Raw genomic sequence first — 20,793 nt, forward strand, 5'->3', positions numbered from 1 at the left:
CGACGGTTCGTTAGTGGCCACTTGAGGTTACAAGGGCCGTGAAGGAAAGAGGGTTGGGGCCACTTTTCACACTCCACGGCCAGGGCAGTTGCCGCGGGGTCCCATGACCCAAATTCAGACACTGGACAACCGACTCACCCTGATGACGGTTGCAGTGTCATTGTGGGTCACACAATCCTCTTTTCCGACCCCGACAAGCAAAGTCAGGGGGGGGGCAGGTTCACTTAGCAGCCCCTGTGACTCACTTGAGGGCTGCGGTGGCAGGGAAGGTGGACAAAGGGGCAAAATGGGTTCAACAACAGTCTGGACGACGGAAACATTGGGCTCAGTTGTCGTTAGTTAGAAATTCTCTTCTGCTGATTCAGATTCTCCAAAGCCCTGAAAAACTGGGGGGGTTGGGGGGTGGAGGTAGGCAGGGGCAAGTCAGAGAGAGGGAGAGACACAGAGAGAGAGAGGGAGAGAGAGACAGAGGGAGAGACAGAGAGAGAGGCACAGAGAGAGGCACAGAGAGAGAGAGACAGACACACAGAGAGAGTCAGAGACAGAGGGAGAGAGAGACAGAGGGAGAGAAAGAGGGAGAGAGAGAGAGACAGAGAGAGAGGCACAGAGAGAGAGAGAGAGACACACAGAGAGAGACAGAGACAGAGGGAGAGAGAGAGAGAGACAGAGGGAGAGAAAGAGGGAGAGAGAGAGAGACAGAGAGAGAGGCACAGAGAGAGAGACAGACACAGAGAGAGAGTCAGAGACAGAGGGAGAGAGAGACAGAGGGAGAGAAAGAGGGAGAGAGAGAGTCAGAGACAGAGGGAGAGAGAGACAGAGGGAGAGAAAGAGGGAGAGAGAGAGAGTCAGAGACAGAGGGAGAGAGAGACAGAGGGAGAGAAAGAGGGAGAGAGAGAGAGACAGAGAGAGAGGCACAGAGAGAGAGACAGACACAGAGAGAGAGTCAGAGACAGAGGGAGAGAGAGACAGAGGGAGAGAAAGAGGGAGAGAGAGAGAGTCAGAGACAGAGGGAGAGAGAGACAGAGGGAGAGACAGAGGGAGAGAGAGACAGAGAGACCGAGAGACCGAGGGAGAGAGAGACCCTACTGGCCAGAATTTCCAGAGACCCCAGAGGGCCCCCCCAGACCCTTCTCTGCAGAAGGAACGCAGGGACTTCCTCCCTCCCAAAAAAAGACTCCTGTCTACTGCGTCCAGGCTTCAGCAGCTGCCTTGAGGCTTCCGGCTGTCCGGAGGGACGAGGCAGGCAGAGACCGCGATAGAGATCCGGGCAAGGGGCAGGTGGGGGCTACCAGGCCCTTCCAGGAAGGGGTGACGCCTGCAGGGGGGGCCTCCAGCTGCTCAACGATGCCCAAAGGGGCCCAGAGGGGAAGAGGGCAGCCAGGGGCCTTGGAGGGGCTCCAGACTCCCCAGGATTCCTCCGCTGGCCAATCTGTCCATGGGTCACAAAGTGGCTGTAGTTCTCCACCCGTGTTTCCTAAGGTCCTAGTGGGAACTGGGAGTCAACCCTCCCCCCCCCCAGTTCCTATAACAGGGCGGGGGGGTTGTCCAGGGAGGGGAGACGGAGCTGCCCTTCTGCCCAGAATGCCCTTGTCCTCCAAGCTCCACTCGGGTGGGTGGGGGATGGGTGAGAGTTTCTGGGCCCTGGAATCGCCCCCCCAGCCCTCCTCTGGGCTTTGCCTTTGGTGGGGGGGACACACACGGTCCTATGAGAATGGGAGGGAGGGGGTGCAGTCAACAGAGGGAATCCGCCTCTTGACGGTTGCCCTCCGGACACACAGATGCCCCTCATCAGATATCCGGCCCCAGCCCCAACCGCCCCTCGGGACCCCCTGCCTCCTTTCCCCGCAGAGGCCCAGAAGCACGGGGGGAGGCGCCTGGCCCCCTTGGCGGACCCTCCAGAAGTGGCCCCCTCTCCCTCGGCCGCCCGCCGTCCGGAGCGCCGCCCCGCGAGGAAGCCAAGCTGAGACTCGGGCTGCCACCCGCCGAGCGGACCCGCCCGCTCCACCCGCCCCGAGCTCCGGACGCCCCTCGGTCTCCCCGGCGCGCCCCCTTCGCCCGCCCGCCCGCTTTTCTCCGGCCGCTCTCTTTGCTCTCATTTGCCTTTTGAGCCCCGCGCGGTTCCTGCCTTCGTTGCCTCTGTCCAAGCGCTGCTGCTGTTCATCAAAGGAAATAGAGTCCAAGGGAGCCTGGCCTGTTGGCTCCAGCTGGAGAACTCGGGGAGGGGGATGTTCCCCTTCCCACACACCCTTGTCAACACCCCCTTTCTGCCCCCCCAGCAGTACTGCTGGACCTGCTACCCCCGCACAGAGCCTCTGCTGATGGTGGTGGAAGGATTGGAGGCAGCCCAGAGAGACTGCCGGGAGGAGGAGGGGGAGGAGGAGGAGGAGGAGGAGGAGGGGGGGGGAGGAGGAGGGGGAGGAAGGGGTGCCCCCACCCCGAGGGGCCCATCAAGTCCTTTGCCCAACTTCTGGGAGGCCACCTGCAGCTGCTCCTGGTCTGCAGTGCCTGCTCTCACCACCAGGGGGCGCTGTGCCTCTTTCCCAGTGAGCAGGGCCCTTGGGGAGGGGGAGCTGCTGCAGCTGTCCAGGGGCCCCTTCCGGCCACAGCTGTCCATACGGGGGGGAGGGGGTCCTCCCATTGAATGGGGCTCCTCTTGAAGTGACCGTCCTTGATTAGTTGGGAAGCCTCTGGAGCCCATCACTTAAATCCCCGGGAGTCCTCGACCTACGGCCAGAATCTCTCTCGTCCAGCGATTGTTGCCCCATTTCACAACCTTTCTCCCAGGGTCAGCCACAGTCACCGCGTGATCCCGGCCAGAACACCCCCAAGGCCATAGATGTGGATCGTGTGGGTCTGCTGCAAGGTCCCAACACTGAAAATGGTCCTAAGTAACTTTGAACGGTCGCTGAGTGGACCGTTGTCAGTCGAGGACTCTGTATATGGACCAGTCTTGCCCCTGTCAGGCCAAAGCCATGTTATTTTTTAAAAAAAAACAATATTTATTAAATTTCCACATATACAAAGCAATCAAGACAAACAAAAGATACAAAGAAAAAAGAGAAATGAGAAAGGATAGACAGAGAAATCAGCTTAGAACATATAAAACGTCCAGTTTCAATGGTGTTCATAATATGCACATATAAAAGACATAATTTGTCAGCCATATTATTGACTATTACTATCAAGTGGCCTGATATAAGGTACACTGGTCCCTCTACCCAAGAACTTTCCTAGCTAAGAAACACATGTTCAAGATTTTTTTGCCTCTTCCTAAGAACCATTTTCTACTTAAGAACCTGAGCCCGGAAAAATTTCCCAGGAAAGTTGAGAGCGGCACGAAGGCCCGGCCAGTTTCCTGCCCTTCCCCCTTTAATCCCGTCCATCTCGGGCTTTTCTGGGCTGCCAGAGGAGCCTTTCGGTGGCGCTTAAAGAGGCTTTGGCAGCCCAGAGTGAACAAAGCATTTTCCTTCCTCTGGGCGCTTGGAGGGGGAATAAACCTCTGCCAGCGCCCAGAGAAAAGAAACGCTCCCTTCGCTCTGGGCAGCCGAGGAGTCACCACAGCGAAGGAAAAGCGCCGGCTACAAAGCGAGAGAACGAGAGGAGAGGGCAGCCCTTCAGCATGGGAAGGAAGGGGAAGCAGGGAGCACCAGCACCAGCACCAGGGAGGCACATGCTCCTCCTCGCCACCTCCAAGTTCCTTTTTTTTTTAGCTTTAAAGTTTTGGATTTTTTTGATTCCCCTCCTTCTTCCTTCGGCAGCGACTCTCCTCCTCCTCCTCCTCCTCCTCCTCCTCCTCCTCCTCCTCCTCCCCCCCTCCCCCCCAAATTCCGAGCTTTTATTTCTTTCCTGATGGGTTTGCACGCACTCTTTGCTTTTACCTGGATTCCTATGGGAAACACTGCTTCTCCTTCAGAACGTTCACACTTAAGAACCTGCTCACGGAGTGAATGAAGTTCCGAAGTAGAGTGACCACTGTATTTGTGTTTAGTCTGAGGAATTGTGTGGTTATTTTCTTTAGTTCTGGACACTAGATTTGTATTGACTTTAGATATTTCTGAGGAAGGGACAAGTTCATGTTTAGGGGTTTTATGTTCCATGGATTTATGGGGCAGCCATTTCAATGGGGATCTTCAGCCTGCCCCCCTTGGCACGATCCTGCTCGGCACATTCCGTGGTGGGAAAAGGGGGGGCATGAAGCCCTCCCAAAGTCTTTCTCGGAAGCCAAGGTCATCCTTTGTCTCTGCACCTGCACGGAAGGAGAGGGGTGGACTCTGCCAGCAGGGCAGTAGAGGATTGGGCGACGGGATGGTCTAGGGGTGTGTGGGAGGGTGGACAAGGGCTGGAACTTTCAACTGGGGGGGTGGAAGCCAGAGGACTTCAGATTCTGGTATCACCCAGATCTATCAACACGGCTTTGTTATTAAGTTGGGACTTTGAGAAATCTTTTGCTTTGGACTCTTTGGAGCCCTGGCAACCATTGCAGGGATGTTTTCTCGATCTGAACCTTTGGCAGATCGAATCTCACCAGGCTCCAGCTGACTCCGCCTTCCGTCCTTCCCAGGTGGGTCATTAAATGAGGACCCATATTGTTGGGGGCAAGGGGCTGAGTCTCTACTAAGCGCTGAGAGGGGCTGTAACAAGCTCTGGGAAGCGGTAGATAAGTCTTCGTGCCATTTTTATAGGTTCCCCTGACAAGGGCAGCGTGTGATGGGCAGCTCAATTGTCCTGAGAGATGTGTGGTCTGGACGGGGAGACTTGTGGCCCACACACACCCTGGCAGAAAACAGGGAAATCTCTGAGACTGGCCATCAAGTGACCTCCCTCGCTTGCCCAGAAGTCGTCCTTCTTTACAGAGACCTCCAGGCCAGCTCCACAAATGGATCTTCACTGCTTCTTTTCTGGTATAATTTTTTAAATATTTTCTACACCTTAAAAAACACACACACAAATGAAAACAAAGCATCAATGCCCAACAATATACAGATAAAATTTTCTTACCTTAAAAACTTAACTAAACATCCTAACATTCTATTTTCATCCCATTTCACCGCCTTTTTTAAAAAAGCATGATTAAATTAGGGGACGGAGGGAGTGCTGCGGATGGGGGGTCATTGGGCTTCATGAGGCATTTGACCAAGTAGACTATGGCCTCCTTCTTGATGAGCCAGAATGTGGTGGACACGTGGTGGACACGTTGGCAGAAGGAGTTGCAGTTGGCTGAACAACCCAATTCAGAATAAGAAAACAACAGGAGGACTGAGTTGGAAGGGACCCTGGAGGTCTTCTAGTCCAGCCCCCCTGCCCAATGGTCCCTAGACCATTTCAGGCAAAGGGCTGCCCGGTCTCTTCTCTGAAGCCTCCAGCGATGGAGAACCTCCAACCACTGGAGAGGAGCTATTTCCCTGGTTGATTGTTCCCACCGTTAGGGAATTTCCCCTCGGCTCTCGGTTGCTTCTCTGCTCCGTTAGTGTCCATCCGTTGCTGCTTCTCCTGCCTCCAGGAGCTTTGTAGGGCTGGTTGACCCCCTTTCTTTTGGGCAGCCCCTCAAATCCTGGAAGACACGTCCCCCGAGACGCTTTCTTTTCACCAGATTAGCCATGCCCAGTTCCTGCAACAGTTCTTTCTGTGTTTTAGCCTCCGGCCCCCTGTAGTCGCCTCTCTTTGCTCTTCTCGGCCCTCTGTTCTGGAGTCTCATGTTCTCTGCCACTGTGGCCACCAGAATGCCGTATTCCAGGTGTGGTCTTGCCGGCGGAGCATGAAGGTCTCTGGAACGCTGCCATTAGCCCGAATCTCCTCTAAAGGCCCATCCTGCCACTCCGGCCACGGGGCGCTGTCCAGGGTCCTAAGCCCATCCCCATCCCGCCACTGGGGGTGTCGAACTCAGGGAAATGGAGAGGGGTGGCAGCACAAGCTGGAAGGACACTGGGATCCTTACACCCTCGGTGAAACGTGAAGGAGGGGAAGCCCAGCTGACCTTGGAACTCCCCCCTCCCCCGTAAGTGAGACCACATGTCCGACTTCCCCTTCAACCGCAGCAACACACGAGCACCTAATGCACTCAAACTAAATGTAAACTGCTCCAAGGTGAACTGCAGAAAATGCACCAGGCCGCCTACAGTCCCTGCCCCAGTGTTTCCCTCTCATTAGGACCCATATCATGTAAATAAACAGTGTTGGATCCACGTATACGACCAATACATACTTGACAAATAAGTGAATACATAAACACAACAGAGTCATCAATGCCTGGAATGCCCTCCTGGACTCTGCAGCTTCTTCCCCAAACCCCCAAACCTTCAACCTCAGACGGTCTCCAGTCAACCTCCCCCCCCCCGTTCCTAAGGGGTCTGTAAGGGGGGAGCATAAGGGCCCCATTGTGCCCACTCTCCCTCTCCTCCTTTCCTAGTTTCTTCTTTTACCGTTACATTTTTTACTTCTGTTTATAGAAACTACTACTATCCTATACATGTTAGACAAATAAAGAAAACAATAAGTAAATAGATAAATACATTCATACGTACATTTATTCATGCATTCATATATACATACATACTGCATACCATATTATTAAAAAAAAAGTGTGGAGACTCTGGAAAGGACGCAGAGAAGAGGCACCAAGAGGATTAGGGGGCTGGAGTCGGAAACACACAACACTCTGCAGGAGTTGGTTTGTGTAGTCCGGTGAAAAGAAGGACCAGGGGTGACAGGGTAGCCGTCTTCCAGTGTTTGAGGAGCTGTCACAGAGAAGAGTGGGGGAGGTCAGCCTATTCTCCAAAGCCCCAGAAGGCTGGACAAGAAGCAACGGGTGGGAATACTATAAAAATACTATAAAATATTAGAAACATAGAAACATAGAAGTCTGACGGCAGAAAAAGACCTCATGGTCCATCTAGTCTGCCCTTATACTATTTTCTGTATTTTATCTTAGGATGGATATAAGTTTATCCCAGGCATGTTTAAATTCAGTTACTGTGGATTTATCTACCACCTCTGCTGGAAGTTTGTTCCAAGGATCTACTACTCTTTCAGTAAAATAATATTTTCTCATGTTGCTTTTGATCTTTCCCCCAACTAACTTCAGATTGTGTCCCCTTGTTCTTGTGTTCACTTTCCTATTAAAAACACTTCCCTCCTGGACCTTATTTAACCCTTTAATATATTTAAATGTTTCGATCATGTCCCCCCTTTTCCTTCTGTCCTCCACACTATACAGATTGAGTTCATTAAGTCTTTCCTGATACGTTTTATGCTTAAGACCTTCCACCATTCTTGTAGCCCGTCTTTGGACCCGTTCAATTTTGTCAATATCTTTTTGTAGGTGAGGTCTCCAGAACTGAACACAGTATTCCAAATGTGGTCTCACCAGCATTCTATATAGTGGGATCATAATCTCCCTCTTCCTGCTTGTTATACCTCTAGCTATGCAGCCAAGCATCCTACTTGCTTTCCCTACCGCCTGACTGCACTGTTCACCCATTTTGAGACTGTCAGAAATCACTACCCCTAAATCCTTTTCTTTTGAAGTATTTCCAACACAGAACTGCCAATACAATACTCAGATTGAGGATTCCTTTTCCCCAAGTGCATTATTTTACATTTGGAAACATTAAACTGCAGTTTCCATTGCTTAGACCATTTATCTAGTAAAGCTAAATCATTTACCATATTACAGACGCCTCCAGGAATATCAACCCTATCGCCCACTTTTGAGTCATGGGCAAATAGGCAAACCTTCCCTACCAAACCTTCCCCTATGTCACTCACAAATATATTAAAAAGAATAGGACCCAGAACAGACCCTTGTGGCACACCGCTTGTAACCTGACTCTGCTCAGAATATTCGCCATTAACAATAACTCTCTGATGTCTACGCTTCAGCCAGCTGCAAATCCATTGAACTATCCAGGGATTAAGTCCAATCTTCACTAATTTATCTATCAGCTCTTTATGTGGAACCGTATCAAAGGCTTTGCTGAAGTCCAGGTAGGCAATATCCACGGCACCACCTTCATCCAACACCTTTGTGACATAGTCAAAAAAATCAATGAGATTAGTCTGACATGATTTGCCTTCAGTAAAGCCATGCTGATTTGGGTCCAATAAGTTATTGTTTTTTAGGTGCTGATTTATCCTCTTTTTGAGTAGAGTCTCCATCATTTTAACTACAACTGATGTCAAGCTAACTGGCCTGTAGTTACCAGCTTCTTCTCTACTGCCCTTCTTGTGAATAGGCACAACACTGGCCATTCTCCAATCCTCAGGAACTTCTCCTGTTAACAAGGATTGGTTAAACAAATCAGTCAGGGGGGTAGCAATGACAGGTCTGAGTTCTTTAAGAATTCTGGGGTGGATGCCATCTGGACCCATTGCCTTATTTATCTTTAATCGTTCAAGTTCTTCTAAGACATCGGCTTCTAAGATCACTGGAGCTGAATCCGTACAGCTGGAAGCAATGCTATATCCCTCTATAGTATTATTTTGTAAGGTGTCTTTTGAGAAAACTGAACAGAAGTAGCTATTGAAATGGTCAGCGATCTCCTTATTCCCATTAATGCATGTATTATTCCAGGTACTAAGCTTCGTGATGCCGCAGTTTTTCTTCTTCTTATCATTAATATATCTGAAGAAGGTTTTATCCCCCTTCTTTACAGATTTGGCAATTTCTTCCTCTTTTGAGGCTTTAGCAGCATATATTATCTGTTTCGCCTCCTTCTGTCTCATTTTATATACCTCCCTATCAGCTATACTTCCAGACTCTTTATACCTCCTATAGGCAGCCTTTTTTTCATTGACTATAGCCCTTACATCATTGCTAAACCATAGCGGTTTCTTTTTCCTTTTACCTTTAGTTATTTGTCTTACATACAGTCCAGTGGCTTTTAAGATGGCCTTTTTTAATACAGTCCACTGGATGCTCGCTCCTGCCATTTTATCCCTCCCCTTTAATTCATTATCTAAATATTCTCCCATTGCATTAAAATTTGTTTTTCTGAAATCCAATACTTTGGTTGCATTATAGGATTGCTCACAATGAGTTTTTACATCAAACCACAAACATAGATGGTCACTGCAACCTAAATTTTCTCCCACCTTGACATCTGAAACCCAATTCCCATTCGTAAAAACTAAATCTAGAATATTATAAGAGAAGGGACACCAAAAGAATATAATTATTTAGCAACATGTTATCAGTTTGTTTAATATAAAATTTATTAGAACCGAAATCACTCAAGAGAATCTTAAGAGGGAGAGAGAGGAAGTAGCCGGAGAGAGACAGAGGTGGGGTGGAGAAAAATCAGCACACAAAAAGTCAAAGTCAGCAAAGCAGGCACAAAATACAACGATCAGATAATCCTCCACAATGGCCAAACCCACAGGCTGCTCTTTATAGCAGCCTCACTAATGACCACAGCCCCACCCAACCACAGGTGGCCTCATTTTCTTTGATAATAATCTCTCAGTTGTTGTTGCCTATGCATCGCTCTCCGCATGCGTGGCTGTATCATTAACTCTTGTTCCGAATCCAAGGAGGAGCTAGAGAATTGATCTCCTTCTGAGCTGTCTGCCCCACTCTCCTCCTCCCTGTCACTCCTGTCTTCTTGGTCAGAGGAGCCTTCATCAGCAGATTCCACCGGGGGCAAAACAGGCCTGCAGCATGTGGATGTCTCCCCCACATCCACAGTCCTTGGGGCAGGAGCTGGGCCAGAGCTAACCACAACAATATCTGGACTTCTAACCTAACTGTCTTATACACTTTTATTCCAATAGCCAGAATAGGACTGAACGTAAAAACCACATAAGGACAAGTCTGCATTTTTGGTGAACTCTGCTTGAGGAAGTGACTGGCCATAAAGCGGTTCATGGCAGCTCCCCTTGAATAACAAGAATGTGTCAGCAGGATGAGAACTGTGTGATAAAAGGATGCATATTTACATTTCCTGGGGTAAACAGGACGAAAGCAGCAATAAAAGACCTTGCTTTGTGGTAAACAGGAGATAACCATATTCACAACAAAGGTCCCAGGAAATTGGCCATAAGAGACATTTGTTCAGTAGAAGCTAGTTACGTGCCATATGTAGATAGGAAGGACTTGGAAGTTGTGTCATATCTTAGAGTTATTTATTTATTTATTTGTTTATTACTTAGATTTGTATGCCACCCCTCTCCGAAGACTCCGCCCCTCTCCGAAGTTATGTTATTGGATGTTTGTATACCACTTGACATATGCGTATAACCTTACCCAATTTGCATATCCCCCCCCCAATAAAAAGAAGTACACAGCCCAAAACTGTCATTTCACCCGGAGAGAAAAGTTTTCTTTCTAGGATTCGAATTCGTGAGTGACCCCATGCGTCTGGGTTGCCCTAAGTCCCTCTGAAGACCCTGTTCCCCACAGGGACTTTGCGGCATCCGCAGGGAAGAGGCGCCTTCAGTCCATGACCGCAACAGGGCTTGGAAAGGTCACATCCCGGGGAAAAGAGCCCCAGCACCCTCTCCCGGATCTTCCTGGTCCGCAGGCCATAGATGATGGGGTTCAGAGCAGGTGGGACGACCAGGTAGATGTTGGCGATGAGGATGTGGACGGAATGAAGGACCTTTGGTCCAAAGCAGAGGGTGAGGAAGGAGAAGACGGCCGTTGTGTAGAAGACGAGTATGACGCAGATGTGGGAGCTGCAGGTGCCCAGGGCCTTGAAGCCAGCTTCCTTGGTGGTCAAGGTGCAGGCCATGCGCAGGATCAGGCCATAGGAGAGGCCAATGAAGAAGACATCGAAGCCCCCGATGAGGAAAGCCAAGGCGAGGCTCTAGCCCCCACTGGCTGCTGTATTCGCACACACCAGCTTCATCACAGCCATGAACTCGCAGTAGCTGTGGACAATGACCTTGGACTCGCAGAAGGGCAGCTGCCCCGCCAGGAATGGGTGCGGGAGGAACAGCACCAGCCCACGAGCCACCACCGCCAGCCCCACCTTGGCCAGGAGGGCATGGGTGAGGACCGCCGCATGGTGCCGGGGGTTGCAGATGGCCACTTAATGGTCATAGGCCACGGCCAGGAAGAAGCCGGATTCCATGGCGGTGAAGGAGTGGATGAAGAACATCTGGGGCAGACAGGCGTGGAAGCCAATGTCCTTCTGGCCAAACCAGAGGATGGCCAGCAGCTTGGGCAGGGTGGGGGAGGAGAGCACCAGGTCCGTGAGGGAGAGCATGCCCAGGAAGAGGCGCATGGGCTCATTTTTCCGCTCTTGTTGCATTCACAGATTCTCGCCCGGCCGCCCTGTTTAGGGACCTTCTCCCTTCTTGACGTGGAGATTACAGAGGGTCCCTGGCCGAGCAGAGCCAAGGAATTTGTCCAGTCTCTGTCAGACAAAATTCTGTCAGATTCAGGTCGGCCTGGACTCCAACTGGGCAGTGTCAAGTGAGGTGACCGGGGTGAGTCTTTGCCCCTTTGTGTGGGAGGAGTTTGACCCTGTGACCCCTGATGAAGTGGACAAGGCCATAGGAGCAACAACTGCCTTCACTTGTTTTCTGGACCCGTGTCTCTCCTGGCTGGTTTCGGCTAGAGGGAGGTGACCCAAGGCTGGCTCCAAGGCTTCTTTGAGTGAGGGGTCCTTCCCGCAACCTTTGAAGGAAGCGGTTGTGAGGCCCCTTCTCAAGAAGCCTTCCCTGGATCCAGCCTCACTGAATAACTATTGGCCTGTCTCCAACCTTCCCTTTGTAGGGAAGTCCTGTGGACTTTGGAAGAAGTGGATTATCTAGACCCATTTCAATCTGGCTTCAGACCTGGTTACAGCAGGATTATGGATGATCTCAGGCGGGCCCGGGATAGGGGCCACTCCTCCATCCTGGTGGTTCTCGACCTCTCAGCGGCTTTCAACACCATTGACCATGGTATCCTTCTGTGGTGGCTGGAGAGATTGGGAATGGGAGGCACCATTTTACGGTGGTTCTCCTCCTACATCTCTGGCCGATCACAGTCGGTGTTAGTGGGAGGACCCCTAGGCCCCTCCTCTGTGGGAGGCCACAGGGATTGGTCCCCTCCCCTCTCCTATTCAATATCTACATGAAACGGAGGAGGGCCGTGGTCAGCGCCTTGGTGGCAGTGGCGTTTCTTTCACTCCCGCTGAGAAATGCCAGTTCCCCACTGTTTGGGGGTGTCGATTCAGTTTGAATTGCCCCAAAACTCCCTGGAGGGGAGGGGAAGAAGGGGACTTGGTTTGTTCCCTGTTTAGGGTCAGCAAACCCCAGGGTTGACCAGACCTGGAACCTCCACCATTAGCGGTGCGAAGGCGGCTAGCCGCCATTAGCCGAGGAGGCTGCGTGCTAGAAAGAGTTGCTTGAAGAATTGGAAGTCATCCAGAAAAGAATGTAAGTTTTGTCCTGGAGTTGTGGCGAGGAGAATTGACCATCAGGTTGAACACTGAGGCCGGAGGGAGAAACCTTTTTGTTTCTTTCTGCTTATGGATTACTGGAAAAGGACTTCGAGAAATTGGGGAGAGCGGCTAAATGGATACTACAATTGCTCCTTTTGTTTTGAATGGGAGTAGAAGTTAATGTCTAAAAATCATTTTGGAAGAATATTGGTGGATTTGTACAATCTTATTTTTAATTTATATATATATACAATATATGGATTGAAAAGTTGAAAAGTTGAAAAACAACAAGAACAAGAAGAGATTTAAGGACGGTACGGTGGCCATCTATTGGTAGAGACTGTATTCGTGAGAAAATTTTTGAGTTGGAATTTTTTGTTTACTTAAACGTGCTATCTCAATTAATTAAACCTGTTGTTGCTTCTGCACACACACACAAACACACACACACAAAGCACCTTGTTGGCTTTTTTGTAGGCTGTTTGTTTAAGCAGCTGGACAAAATTAGCCATTTCTTAGGTGAAGGAGACGGAGATGGAGGAATTAAGAGAAATAAGAGGGTTGTTGGGGGAGCTTGGCATGGAGATTTCTGAGGACATTTTTCACCATGAAATGAGATGAATATTAACATTGGAATTGGAACTGGAGATGGCAAAGAGGACATTGACCACCGTTATAATGGACTTGATGAATTTGGAATTGGAATAGAAAAAGCAGAAGAACATGAAGTGGGAGTAGAAGATGTACCAGAAACATATAGAGACAATTACTGAATGTGGGGAAAAAAATAATTTGGGGATCAAGAATGAATTAATTGGGGGATATATTACATATTTTTTGATGGTGTATGGTTACATGCTGAGGTGGAACAAGAGAAATCTGGGGGTAAAGTTATCGAAACGTCTGAAACAACTTTGGTGGGTGAAGGTATCAATTTATTTATTTATTAGATTTGTGTGCCGCCCCTCGCCGTAGACTCGGAGCGGCTCAATGCCCATGTCTTAAATGATGAGGATGTGAAGTTAAGCCCTGTTAAGAGAAGATATAAGCAAAGTCATCAGAGTTTGCCAATTTCAAAAGAAATGGGAATTAAAGAGTGGGGATTTGCAAGGGGGATTTTTAAGGGGGACTTTTTATTTAAAGAAGAGATGGGTGAGGAAGAAGAAGAAGAAGAATAAAAGGAAAATGAAAAATAAAAAGAAGCGATATAAAAAAATGGGAGAGACAGATATTAAATATAGACAAGGAAAAGGCCTTTTTGTGAAATGGTTGATTGTATTTAGAATATTTTAGAATATTTTATAATACTTAATAATAGTTTTTTTTAATTTTAGTAGTTATTTTTTGATTCATTTAGCAGTAGTAGATTTATGAATTTTGATAAAATTTATAAATGAAATAAATAAATAAATGAAATATATTAAGGTGATTTAAGTAGGTTTAATTTAGAATTCCAAGGTTTATTCAATTTGGACTAGTGTGTTAAATGGGGTTTGCAGATTTCAAAATCAAAACATAGAAGCCTAGAAGATTGACAGCAGAAAAAGACCTCCTGGTCCATCTTATTATTATTATGATTTATTAGATTTGTATGCCGCCCGTCTCCGAAGACTTGGGGCGACTCATAACAATAAAAACAATACAAATCCAATAATTAAAAACAGTTTAAAACCCCTTAATGTAAAAAACAATCATACCTAACCCTACCCTTCTTGTCTGCCCTTATACTATTTCCTGTATTTTATCTTAGGATGGATCTGTGTTTATCCCAGGCAGGTTTAAATTCGGTTCCTGTGGATTTATCAACCACGTCTGCTGGAAGTTTGTTCCAAGCATCTACTAGTCTTTCAGTCAAATAATATTTTCTCACGTTGCTTCTGATCGTCCCCCAACTAACCTCAAATTGTGATACCCTTGTTCTGGCATTCCCTTTCCTATTAAAAACACTTCCCTCCTGAACCTTATTTAACCCTTTGACATATTTAAATGCTTTGATCATGTCCCCCCTTTTCTCTTCGGTCCTCCAGACTAGACAGATGGAGTTCATGAAGTCTTTCCTGATACGTTTTATGCTTAAGACCTTCCACCCTTTTTGTAGCCCGTCTTTGGACACGTTCAATTTGATCCATCTCTTTTTGTAGGTGTGGTCTCCAGAACTGAACACAGTATTATTCCAAATGGGGTCTCACCAGCGCTCTATAGAGCGGGATCACAACCTCCCTCTTCCTGCTTGTTATACCTCTAGCTATGCAGCCAAGCATCTGACTCGCTTTCCCTACTGCCTGACTGCACTGTTCACCCATTTTGAGACTGTTGGAAACCATGACCCCTAAATCCTTCTCTGGTCCCTTTGGAGAAAAACTTCTGAAGTTTTTGCCAACACAGAACTGCCAATACAAGACTCAGAGTGAGGATTCCTTTTGCCCAAGTGCATTATTTGACATTTGGAATCGTTAAACTGCCGTTTCCATGGCTTTGACCACTTATCTCCCCCCATCCAGACCCTAACGGCTTCAAGCACATCACTTCCACCGCTTCACTGGGATGGAGATATGCAGCTGAGTAACGTCAGCGCATTGTTGGCAACGCATCCCATGTGGTCGGATGATCTCACCCAGTCGTTTCGTGTAGATTTTTTTTCTTTTTTTTCAGAGTAATTTTTTTAAAAAATTTCCTCCACATCATAAAATACAAAAAGCCATATACTGTACCTTCTCTTTTGTTACAATAAAATAGTTTTGGATTAGTAATTTTTATATAATCAAATTATACATTCTTAAATCCCATCTATTTAATTTCAGTTATCATCACACACCCCTTATTCCCTTCTTTCTAAGATAAATCTCCATTAATGTCTAATTAAGTCCATCATTAATATTCCTTATACTATTGGCACAATCAACATCTTTCACATCTTATAATCTTAATGTCAAAGCCTCAGTGCCTCCTTCCCTCTTAGTGAAAATCTCAAAACAGACTAAAAACCCTTATATCTAATTTTATCAGTATAAAAATTATATACTTATTCTTTATCAATTTAAAAAACAAACAAATAGAAACATTTAAATTCATTATTATTATGCCATTATTATATTTCATCAAACCCCTCTTGATAAATTAAATTTAAGCAATAAAAACAAATACTTTGATGTAGTTTTTTTTTCTTAAATATACTTTATTTACATATATAAGAAAAAGGAAAAAGGAAATAAGGGAAGGGAAGGCGAGGAAGAAAATCTGGGGTAGGACGGAAGAAGGAAAATGGGGGGATACAAAGTCAAACATTTATGGTAACACATTGTAATATATATAATTTCCTAGAAGGAATATAATGTTTCTTAGTTTCTTAATCGTTATATGTATACATTAAATCATATTTTTAACAAAAATGTTATATTTCCTAATGACTATAAACGTACAGTAAGTAGCAAGTAAATAAGGAAAATGAAAAGTGTTTTTTTTTAAATTATAGTGGTAAGGGAAGAGGAGGGAAAAGAGAAGGGGAGAAAAGAAAAATATGCGTTTGTTTGTTGTTGTTTTTTTTAATAAATTGTTTTATTTTTAAAATGGAAACATTTACATCATATAATACAACATAAGATACAATTCAAAACATAGGACAAACAGTACAGAAAAAAAGAAAAAAGAAAAACAAAAGAAAAACCTATAGACAAAACGAGTAAAAGTGTCGGCGAGTAAACGGGGGAGTTGTATTGAGAACGAAAATTGGGTCAAATTGTATATGCTCATTACCATGTTTCGAGGATTGTATCAGAAGGGTTCAGTGCCAGAGTTGAAATAAACACATTGCGGAGAAGTTAACAGATAATAATAAATCTACCTATCTAAATATATATAACGTCTCGTGTTATTTTATGAGATAATAAAATGGTTTATACCAGATTTGTGACAGTTCGAAGTGGAGTCAAAAATCACAATCTTATAGCCTATTGTTCTCGCTTTTGCTTCCTAGCCAGTTATAAAAAGGGTCCCAACACTCGTTGAACGTAGCCGAGGATTCATTTCTAACTTGTGAAGTCAATTTTGACATTTCTGCACAATATAATATTTTTTTAATTATTACTTCATTTGGGGGTACTTCTTCGTTCTTCCACCACTGCGCATATGAAAGTCTAGCTGCGGTTACTAAATGAATGATTAGGTGTACTTGGGATTTCGATAGATTTTGTCTGATTATGCCCAATAAAAAGCATTCAGGAGTTTTGTCAAGTGTTAAATTTAACATTTCATCGATCCAAATTCCGATCTTATTCCAAAATAAATTTGCTTTGGTACATTGCCACCATAAGTGGAAGTAGGTGCCCAATTCTCGTTGGCATTTCCAGCAATTTGGAGAGAGTTTGTTGTTTGATTTAGTTAACTTGATTGGGGTAATATGCCATCGGTAATACATTTTGATCAAGTTTTCTTTATAGGAAGTGGCGATAGTCAATTTATAATTCCTAGTCCAGAGTGTTTGCCACTCCTCCTCTTTAATTTCGTTTTTGAGGTCCAGGTTCCATGTTTTTTTTAAAATATACTTTATTTACATATATAAGAAAAAGGAAAAAGGAAATAAGGGAAGGGGTAGGACGGAAGAAGGAAAATGGGGGGGTACAAAGTCAAACATTTATGGTAACACATTGTAATATATATAATTTCCTAGAAGGAATATAATGTTTCTTAGTTTCTTAATCGTTATATGTATACATTAAATCATATTTTTAACAAAAATGTTATATTTCCTAATGACTATAAACGTACAGTAAGTAGCAAGTAAATAAGGAAAATGAAAAGTTTTTTTAAAAAAAATTATAGTGGTAAGGGAAGAGGAGGGGAAAGAGAAGGGGAGAAAAGAAAAATGTGCGTTTAGCGCAGACGTTTTTAGGGACTTTTGTCTGGAAGTAGTATGGGGAGTACAGTATATGAATAATATGATAAGTAGGTATAGGAGTTAGTTATGTTGGTGAAAGTTGTTAGTGTTATAATGTATATATTAAGTTGGTTGAAAGACAGATAAAAAGAGATATGGTATGAATTTTATTGCAAATTTAATTGGTTTTTGGTGCTCAATTTTTAAATTGGTTTAAAGTTGATTTAAGTGCTCGAAGGTGCATTTAGTCGTTTAGTGGAATAAAGATTTTACAATAAGTAATTTTTATATTTTTTTTGAGAAACCCATTTATACCAATTTTCCCATATTTCATAGTATTCTGAATCTTTTTTATTTTGTGCTTCCATTGCTGTTTTAGACATTTCAGCGCTTTCCATGATTTTTGTAATTATTATATACTTATTCTTTATCAATTTAAAAAACAAACAAATAGAAACATTTAAATTCATTATTATTATGCCATTATTATATTTCATCAAACCCCTCTTGATAAATTAAATTTAAGCAATAAAAACAAATACTTTGATGTAGTTTTTATAGCACTGTAGATTTTATAATTTATCATTCGAGACAATGATGAATCCACATACAGACAGGAAGTTGAACAACTCTCCTTGTGGTGTGACCAGAACAATCTAGAACTGAACACACTCAAAACCGTAGAAATGGTGGTAGACTTTAGGAGAAACCCTTCCACCCTTCCACCTCTCACAATACTGACAACACAGTATCCACAGTAGAGACCTTCAAATTTCTAGGTTCTATCATATCTCCAGACCTAAAATGGTCACCTAACATCAAAAATATCATCAAAAAAGCACAACAAAGAATGTTCTTTCTGCGCCAGCTCAGGAAGCTCAAACTGCCCAAGGAGCTGCTGATACAGTTCTACAGAAGAATCATTGAGTTTGTCATCTGCACCTCTGTAACTGTCTGGTTTGGTGCTGCAACCCAACAAGACCGACACGGACTTCAGAGGAGAATCAGAACTGCAGAACAAAACAATGGCTGCCAACCTGCCTTCCATCGAGGACCTGTAGACTGCACGAGTCCAAAAGAGGGCGGGGGAAATATTGACTGACCCCCTTGCATCCTGGACACAAACTGTTTCAACTCCGACCCTCAAAACTTCACTACAGAGCCCTGCACACCAAGACAACTAGGTACAAGAACAGTTTTTTCCCGAACGCCATCGCTCTGCTAAACAAATAATTCCCTCAACACTGTCAGACTTTTTACTAAATCTGCACTTCTATTCCAATAGTTTTTCTCATCCTTCCTATCACCCATTTCCTCCCAGTTAGGATCGTGTGACTGTAACTTGTTGCTTGTATCCTAAGATTTTTATTAATATTGATTGTTTCTTCATTGCTTATTTGACCCCTATGACCATCATTAAGTGTTGGACCTCATGATTCTTGACAAATGTCTTTTTTCTTTTATGTACACTGAGAGCATCTGCACCAAGACAAATCCCTTGTGTGTCCAATCACACTTGGCCAATAAAATTCAATTCAATTCTATTCTATTCTATTCTTTTCCATTGAGGTATTTATTGCTCTTTTTACTAGTATTGTATTTACGCCTGTTGTTAGCCACTCAGAGCCCGTGTTGGAGTGAGTGGCATAGGAATGAAATCAATCAAGCCAGGCACTCCTGGGGCCATATTTCCTTCCTAAATGTAATGCTCCCTTGGATGAGCAGCAGCAGTGCTTGGACAGAGTCAACGAAGGCAGAGGGGGGGGGAGCTTAAAAGCCGCAGGGGGCTCAAAAGGCAATTGACAGGAAAGAGAGTGACCGGATCAAAGTTTAACTGACTCAGGGCCTCAATCTGCCTTCCGACAAAGCCCTGCCAGGAGACCCATCTTAGAACTGGGGAGGGGGAAATGGGGGCTCCTGCGTAAGACCCCCCAGGGCAGCCGAGATCTGCAGCCCCAGGCGGCCTCCTTAAAGGGGCTTCCCTGCTGGCAGGGCCACAGTGAAAACCAGTGGGCTTCATCTGCCTTCACCCAGGAGACCCTAGGGATGCACTGATCAAGCTGGGGGTCTTTCGAGGCCGGCAGGACCACCCCCCTCCCTCCCTCCCTCCCTGCTCCAGCCAACTACAACTGTTTTCAGCCAAACTGCCCCACCCTGGAAGTGGTTCTGTGCCTGGGGTGGACAATGGCAGCGGCTGGGCTGGCTGCCTCCGCAGGCTGGACCCCTCCCCCCAAAACTGCCGCCCGGCAGCCCCTCCTGTCTGGATGTTGGGTGATGCAGAGGGAGAGGAGGGGGTGGGTCCCCGGGGGGAGGGCAGTTGGAACTGTGGGTGGGTGGGGCCACCCAGATATTTTGGGGATCAGGAGAGGAACCCTGAAGAGGCTGATCCCCTCGGTTGGATTTCTCCCACGGGGAAGAGAGCCCCCACCACCCCACGCCTCCTTCTCGGACTGACCACAGCCCGCCTCCCTCCCCTCCCTCCTGGGAGCTTCTCTGCAGCTTGCCCAGCACTGTCCTCCCCCCCCCCACAAAAGGGAAGGCCAAGAGGAGGGCAGGGAGGGTCCTTCCAGGTCCCAGGAACTCTCAGAGACCCCTCCCCCCAGACACTGCCCCCACCTCAGTGGAGCTTGGGGGCCAAGGGTTTTCTGGGCAGAAGGGGAGGGGGACCCACCTCCCAAAGCTGCCATTCTCCTTCTTGGACCCCCTTTATTGGGACTGGGGGGAGGGCGGAGTCCCAGTGAAACGGGGGGTGGAGAACTCTGGGCCGCGTGGCCGGCTGAGGAATCCTGGGGAGTCTGGACCCCCTCCAAGGCCCCCGGCTGCCCTCTTCCCCTCTTCCCCTCTGGGCACCGTTGAGCAGCTGGAGGCCCCCCTGCAGGCGTCCCTCCTTCCTGGAAGGGCCTGGTAGCCCCCACCTGCCCCTTGCCCGGATCTCCCTCGCGGTCTCTGCCTGCCTCGTCCCTCCGGAGAGACGGAAGCCTCAAGGCAGGTGCTGAAGCCTGGACACAGCGGCTGGGAGTCTTTTTTGCAGGGGGTGGGGGGAGTCCCTGCGTTCCTCCTACAGAGAAGGGGCTGGGGGCCCTCTGGGGTCTGTGGAGCTTCTGGCTAGTAGGGTCTCTCTCTCTCTCTCTCAGCTTCCCAGCTCCCCCCCACTCCCCCCCCCAGTTTTTCAGGGCTTTGGAGAATCTGACTGAGTAGAAGAGAGTTTCTAACTTCAGGGAGACTTCGACTTACTCCCACAACTGAGCCTGTGGTCGAGACTGCCAATTTTGCCCCACTGTGCGACCCTTCCCTGCCCCCGTCAAGTGAGTCTCAGGGGCTGTTAAGTGAACCTGACTGCCCCCTTCTCGGGGGCACAAAAGAGCATCGCATGACACACAAGGACCCTGCAACCGTCATCAGTGCGACCCTCTGAATTTGGGTCATGGGACGACGCGGTAACTGCCCCGGTCGAGAGTGTGGAAAGCGGCCCCAACCCTCTTCACTGCCCTTGTCACTTCGAATGGTCACTAACGAACCGTCGCAAGCCAAGGACTCTGATTCCAAATGTGT

At 46.8% G+C, this 20,793-nt stretch overlaps 1 pseudogene; it reads right to left on the bottom strand.

Annotated features, from left to right (window-relative positions):
* Positions 1 to 10,358: 10,358 nt before the first annotated feature.
* Positions 10,359 to 16,771, bottom strand: LOC139167067 (olfactory receptor 52R1-like; annotated as a pseudogene).
* Between the last annotated feature and the right edge of the window lie 4,022 nt (positions 16,772 to 20,793).

This window comes from Erythrolamprus reginae, chromosome 4 (genome assembly GCF_031021105.1).
Source record: "Erythrolamprus reginae isolate rEryReg1 chromosome 4, rEryReg1.hap1, whole genome shotgun sequence".
Lineage (NCBI taxonomy): Eukaryota > Metazoa > Chordata > Lepidosauria > Squamata > Dipsadidae > Erythrolamprus > Erythrolamprus reginae.